Below are 7,738 nucleotides of genomic sequence, written 5' to 3'. Positions count from 1 at the left end.
GCTTTGAAGATTCTTCAATCATAATAACCAATAAAGAAGAAGAAGAAGAAGAAGAAGAAGAAGAAAAAGCATAACTCGTTGTCTAATTAAAAAGAAGGGAAATGAAATCCCCTTGGCACAAGCCTTTGGAATCCCCAAAAGGCTTTGAAGATTCTTCAATCATAATAACCAATAAAGAAGAAGAAGAAGAAGAAGAAAAAGCATAACTCGTTGTCCAAATTACCCATTCTAGACAAATTACAAAAGATAAGGGAATTTTATGAAGAAAAATTCATTTAAATTAGTCATGACCTTGGTCATATCCAAATTAATAAACAATAACTTCTCCTTTAAAGTAGTCATAGAGTGAATCACCTCAAACGCCACCACAAAATCATCTAGAATTTTATTGCCAGCTACAAAACCACCTTGCTCCTTAGTGATCACCACAATAAGACAAGTTTTGAGCCTCTCTACAATTAATTTGTTAATAATCTTATACACTACATTACAAAGAACAATTGGTAAAAAAAAAATCAATCTTAGTAGTGCCTTCCTTTTTGGGAATGAAAGCCACAAAGGTAGAATTCAAGGCACAAAGCATATGCTTGCTATGAAGAGATTCCCTAACAATCTCCAACATATCTAAATGAATAATATTCCATATATATTTAAAAACTATAATAGAGAATCCATCTAGGCCTAGAGCTTTACCTTTTTCCATCCCCAAAACAATCTCATCTAGCTTAGAAAATGAAACCAAATGAATTAGATAATTATTCATTTCTTTAGTAATAAGAGATAATCAAACCATCCTTAATAGTAGTAGGAGGGTAATCTTTATGAAAAAGAGCAAGAAAACATTGGTAAGTCTCACAAGAGATAAATGTAAAAAAAGATATAGGGCCTATTAGGGGTGACTAAATAGGAAATGACCCCTTATTACAATAAGGATATACAAAATGATGAAAAAAATAACTATTCCTATCTCCCTCTTGAAGTCAATAAAAACAGGTCTGCTATTTCCAAATAATCTCCTCTTGAAGTTCTAATTCCTCCACTTTTCTCATAGCCTAGGATTCATCTTTTCCAAGAGCCTTTGAACCCATTGTCCTAAATTTTGTGAGTAATCACTACAAAATGTGAAAGAATATCTGATGCAAGAGCATCTTGGGTGTAAGAGAAGGGTAAGTGCAAGAAGTTGGGTCTCACTTTTGGGTAAAAAATGCAAGTGTTTTTCTTATTTTTGGAATTTCTTGTCAATTCATGTCAAAATTTGAAACACTTAGAGATTGAATATTAGAAAAAAATTGTCATACAAATTGTAGTGCTTAGAGTCTACTTTTTAAATATGTAATTTATTTGTATACCCATGTGATAGAAAGCTTTTTTGGTATGCATTGTTTAAAACCACTTTTTCAAATGTTTGTTTCAAGACCATACCACACTTGTGTACGAACACCAAAATTTTGCACAAATTAATGAATTTTCGTAAGTCCTTTTATAGGAAGTTATCTAACACACCAAAGATTGATAAGATTTTTTTCTTAAATTTTAATGATATAATATAATTTTTATTAATTTTTAATTGGTAATCAAGCTATTTAAAAAAATTTCTCATGTACAAACACCATAATTTGATCAAAATTTTACCTTTTTTATTTTATTTTTTTCAACTTCAGAATAATTGTATGTAGATTCATGACATATAAATTAATTTAAGAAAAAACCATAAATTAAAAAAGTTATTAAAGTTTTAGTGAACCTCACTATTTTACATTAGGTACCACTTTTGATTAAAAAATAATGAAAAAATGGAAATATAATCATAACACTATAAAATTCGTATTTCTGAAATCAAGAGAATGAAAGCTCTAATGGGTTTTCATTTTTCAAAAAAAATTGATTGGGAAGACCCTCTAAAAGTTATGAAAAGGTCCAAATTTGTCTATTTAATGCCTTTTCCAAATCTTGAGAGGTCAAGGCATAGGCTTGGTCCCACCAAGACTAACTTGAACCAAAAACCAAGGTAGGAGAAAAAGCACCTATCTCATGTTTTAAGAAATGGGCACCTGTTATTTAAAATTCAAAAAAAAGATACACATTATCAAAAACTAAAATCGACATTTAAAAATACAGTTTAAGTGCCCCAAAAATAAAAATATTTTTTTTTTTCAAATTTTTTTTTTTTTTTTTTTTTTTTGAAAATGAGCACCCATGTTTTATTAGTGTCCATTTAAAAAAAAAAAATTGTGCTCATTTTTTGAAATTTGCATCGGGCAACCGATCCTTATATAGGTGCCTATTTCTAAAGGATTAAGATTTCAATCCGTAGACTTCCGTGGTTTTGAGATCCAACTTCTTGCTTCTACACAAAAATCTTGCATCACTTAAAAACATTTCCTTTCCGTTTCTTGAATAAGGGTTGTCTTAGTGCAAAGTTGTTGTTTATGGAGGCTTGAAACTTAGTAAGTTGGTCATATGAGCTCATAATTTCCTAATTTTAGATAAGGTGGAGGTTCATCTTGGATATATCATCCCATTGATTGAGGCTCATTGTCATAGCATGAGTATTCCTAAAGTGATTTTGGATTTTTGGTGTGGTTTTTCAATTTTTTAAAACTTCAAGCTTAGTTTTGAAGGCCTTAGAGGCTCCTCATGGGCTCCAAAATGAGGTCAATTGGAGCTTGCATGAGTCAATCCTTGTAGATCGAAAGATGAATATTTTACAATGGGGTTATAATTGCCAATTGGGTCAATGGTTCACAAGTTATGGTCTTTTAAAGTTGGGCCAACCAAAATTTCCAAAATAAATGTCCTAATTATTTTCAGCCAACTCTATAGATGTAATTTTAGGGTTGGTTGGCCTTAAGGGTTAGGGTTTGATGTCTCAAAACTTCCTAGGCAGTGTAACATTGCATATATAATGAAGACTTGTAGATTGTCTAGGGCAACTCTAGGTGATAGCTCACAACTTTGTCTTGTAGATTATTGTAAGGAAGCAACCCATGTGGGTTTGCATTTTGTATTTCAAATTATTGTAATTCTACATTTGTAACGATAATAAGAAGATCATATTTTATTCTTGAAAATTATTACTTTTGTTTATGCATGTGTTTATGATATTTAGGGTAGCACCCTTCATCAATATCCCTCTTTGTGAATAGAAGATTACCAAAATAGATTGTATTCCATCTCTTAAGGTGTTATTCAACACATTAAAGTTTATTTAAGTTATATAGATATATATGCCATAAGAAAGACCTCTGTCACTTTACCACATAGCCACTAATTCATGTGCAAAGAGTCTTGAAACCACATAAGCTGAAATTTAAAAGGAGAAACCTTTGGAACAACAAAAGAAGTAAAGAGTTTAGTTAGCCAGTGATTAGACTTCTCTAATCAAGAATTTTAGAACTAGTAACCAAGCCATCACCAAGTCAAAAGAGAGTAAAAACCTATCCAATTGGCCAAAGAGAACCTACTCTAACTCCTATTATTCCAAGTGAAATTCCCATTAAAGGGATTAACATCAAGTAAAGCAAGAGCACTCACCTGAGCTCAAAAAAAATAAGAAGCAATACCAAGCCTACACATGCCCACTCTTTTCTCCTCCAAAATCAACATATAATTAATATCACCACCTAATGTCTAATGAAGATAAGGAGAACATGAACAAACATACCTTATATATATATATATATATATATATAGAGAGAGAGAGAGAGAGAGAGAGAGAGAGAGAGAGAGAGATGGATTTTTCCATGAATATAATTAGGGGAATAAACATTCAAAATTAGAATAGTATATCACAAGATTCCAAATTAAAATCCACCATAGAGATAGAATAATGATTAGAGACCCACCAAAGGGGAGAAATCTTGTGTGGATCCCAAAATAGAGCCAAACTTCTAGAATTACCTTTTGATTCAATGCACTGGAACTAACCGAAATTCCAAACATGAGAAACATACTAAAGCTTAACATCAACAAAAAAATTAGTCTCTTGAATATAGAAGATGTCTAATGAATATACTACAACCAAATCACAAATAGCCTTTTGATGGGTTAAGTTATTAAAACCCCTTACACTCTACAAGAAAATAATCATGGAGGAATTTGAGAAAGTGAGCATCCATGGGAATAATAGACCTTGATTATGTTAATAAATCTCAAGCAACCTTGATCTTTTTCAAGTCCCTCCTACACCCATTATGCAATTTTTAGAAAGTATTTCTTAAGAAGACATTATTGCACTCCTGAGCCTTGAGAAGACACCTTAAAGTTATTAGAACCTAAAAAAATTCTACCCAAATCTTCCAAAATAATGTCATCTTTCATATTCTCATTCAAATTCTCTTTTGATTTGTACTCCATGTAGATCATGACATAACATTGGAACTTATACAACTTCCATACCCACACAAACACATGTAGAGGTGACATTTATAGGGATCCCTTCCTCCAAGGCTAAAGTATCTAAGACTTCAAATTAGCTAAAGCCTTCATCAATTTGATGGTCCTTCTAGGTCCTATTTTAACTGACACAAAACCATCCTTTTTCTTACTCGTATCACTCTCTCACATGCAAGATTTACCATTGTCCACTTTTTCCATTTCTATTGTCCTTCAGTCTACAACATTTTTCTTCCAAAGACTTTAAAATATTTTGTATTAGGTGTATACCCATAGCATACAGGTCAAAGGGTGTAATGTTTGTACCTTTCTCGACTTGTACTCAATTCAAAGTATAGACTTTTATACTTACAGATTCCCTCTAGTATTAATGTGGCATGTTCTTCTCCATCATCATTGATCTAACACAATCCATGATTGATTTGTTCCTCCTTTTAGCTACTCCATTTTTGGGTGAGGTCCTAGGTGCTAACATTTGTCTTTTGATTCCTCTATCATTGTAGAATAAGTTAAATTCATTAGAGATAAACTCTCCTCCTCTATCAGATCTCAAGCACTTCAAAATTTTACTTATTTCCATTTCAACTCTTGCTAGATACCATTTAAATAATCGAAAAGCATCAAAGTTTTCTTTTAGAAACATCACAGTTGTGATTCTAGAATAGTCATCAACAGACAAAATGAAATATTTGTCTCCACAATAGCTTTCCACTCCAATAGGCCCACAAAGATGAGTATGAACCACTTCTAAAATATCATTAGATGTATAGGTTTTTCTCTGGAAACTAGACTTTGTCATTTTTCCAAATTGACATTGTTTACACATAGCATTATCAAGTTTCTTCAATATTGGTTACTGTTGTGGTTCCACAATGCACACCCCATTTTAGTTAGGAATGGGGACCCCCTACTTTATTTTTAAAATTTTTTTCTAGAGCCCTAGTCAAAGGTTTGATTCTTTTAGGGTTTACCTGGTGTCCTAAGTCATATCCAAGTTTTGACTAGAAAACTGAGTTGGAAAAAAATGGAGTTCTAGAGGAAAATTGAGTCTTTTGAGAAAATGAACGATGCACCAACACACCTAGTTTAGTGTGCTAATGCACCAAATACTAAGGAATAAGGATCTTTTGGTGCGCACTAGCACAATTGCTAACCTATATGGTGCCTAAGTGAGCTGGGGTCTATAAAACCACCGATCCCCCTAAAGCTCCTCACTTGACGTTTTCATCCTCCGAAGCTTCAAAATATTCATCACTGCAACTGCACATTACAAAAGGTTCATTCTCTTCCACACCCACATTGGTCTTCTTCTCGAACCTGCTCCCGTCTACATCTGCACACTCACACCCATCTGCATCTTGTGCAAAATGTCACGAAAAACCTTAAAACAAATGCAAAAAAGGGGATGCACCCTAGTGCACCTAATTTGGTGTGCTAGTGTGCACCCAAAACATAAAAACTAAAAATAAGTGAAAATAAAAAGTTTGGTGCACATTTGCACTCCTAACATGGTGTGCAAGTGTGCACCAAGTCAAAACAAATCACAAAAAAACTCAAACTAGGGTGCACATTAGCACACCTGTCTAGGTGTGCCAATGTGCACCCTAACTTGACTAAAATGTTATAAAATGAAAATATAATAGGTGCCCACTAGTGCACCCAACTAGGTTTACTAGTGTGCACATGTTATTTTTTCTTTTTAGAAAGATGTTAGAAATTTCAAAGTGTTCTTGGTGCACTTATTTTTTCTTTGAGGTTAAAATATGGGTGTGTTGTGTTTTTGAATAAATGTCACTTTGTAAAATTCTAGTTTGATAGGGACTAATGGATTTTTTCCTTTTTTTGTGTAGATATAATGGCATCTTCATTGAGTGAGAAAATGACACCAAAACCCATTGTGTTCAAATTCAAAGGCATTCCATCGAAATCAAGGTTCCAAGATGACTACTTTGAGATTAAGGACATAGATTTGGGACACACTGATTTGGGGGAGTTCTTGAGGATTTGCAATAGACCCACTGAGAGGTCGACTATAGTTTCTACATTAATCTAATTAGGGCTAGTAAGTGCAGCTTCACATCTGATGTTAGTGCAATCCTCAGAGCTCATAGTGAAACTTGCACAACAATTTGTTCTAGAGGAAAAGGTGGTGAAGAGTGTTATAGGAGAGATTGTCCTTAACCCCTAATCTAACAACATTGAGAGATTATTACATCTCCTGAGGGCAGATTAGTTTATTGGGTTGACCTATGAAGTAGCAAAAAGGTGGTACAAAGAGCACTTGAAAGAGGCTTTTGAGATCATCCAATCCTCTTATCTTATAGAGAAGACTCCTTTGGGGAAGGTAACCGGTAAGGTGGATATGACAAGGGGATATTTGAAAGAAGATATTGGATACTCAATCATACTTTTGAGTAGGGTGATGGGTCTTCCTATAGCCAAAAACCTAAATGTCTTCATGATACATTTCATTTAGACTATTAAGATGGCAAAGCTAACACTTGACTAGGCCACCACATTGAGTAAAAATCTATGTGAGAAATTGGGAGTAGTAAAGGATAAAAGGAAGTTCTATATGACTTCATATTTGGTCTATTTGTTGGCTACAAGGGCGATGGACTCTCTCAGTTTGTATAAAATAGGTAGTAGGTAGGATCCAAATGCTTGGCCATATATTGTCTACCCAATTGGTAAGGAAGAAGCTCTTGTGGCAAAGCAAGGAATATAGAATCGTGAATGATGCATTCATATTTTCTATCATCTGATTCATAGAGGGAGAGTATGTAAAAGGATTATCTGATGATCCAGTGGTGCATATAATAGCACTTGGGGCCTATTATATTCAATTTAGAACATTCACATATCTAAGGGTAGCTGGTGCCACTATCAATCCAAGGAAGATCCCAAGATATCCTAGTAATAGACTTGTTCTTTTGGAGATTGCATGACAAATTGAATCTGCATATGACAAAGTTAGAAAATAGTGTAGACCATGTTGGACATGGCCTTTAATCATAGGACCATATCAAGTAAAGAGGAAGTAGGATATTCCTTCTTTTGAATAAGAATGGGATAAATATCCCCTAGAAGAATACAATTCTCTGAGGCTATACTTTGATAATATTGGGAGAGTCCAAAGTCTGCCAGGCAAGGAATTTCAACATGAAGAAGCCATTGAAGATCATTGGTTGAATGCAACAAATAACTATGATGTCCATATCAGGGATTATTGCGGATGACTTTGTATTTGGTAGAAAAGGCTCTAAATATAAAGAGTCCATTTGAGATACTACAACAATACTCAAAGGAGTTGCTCGAGACCCTTTCTTCAACAAAGATAAAA

This window comes from Cupressus sempervirens, chromosome 2 (genome assembly GCF_028749045.1).
Source record: "Cupressus sempervirens isolate cs-2001-9-10 chromosome 2, ASM2874904v1, whole genome shotgun sequence".
NCBI classification, from domain to species: Eukaryota; Viridiplantae; Streptophyta; class Pinopsida; order Cupressales; family Cupressaceae; genus Cupressus; species Cupressus sempervirens.
Note: the sequence above shows the minus strand (reverse complement) of the source record.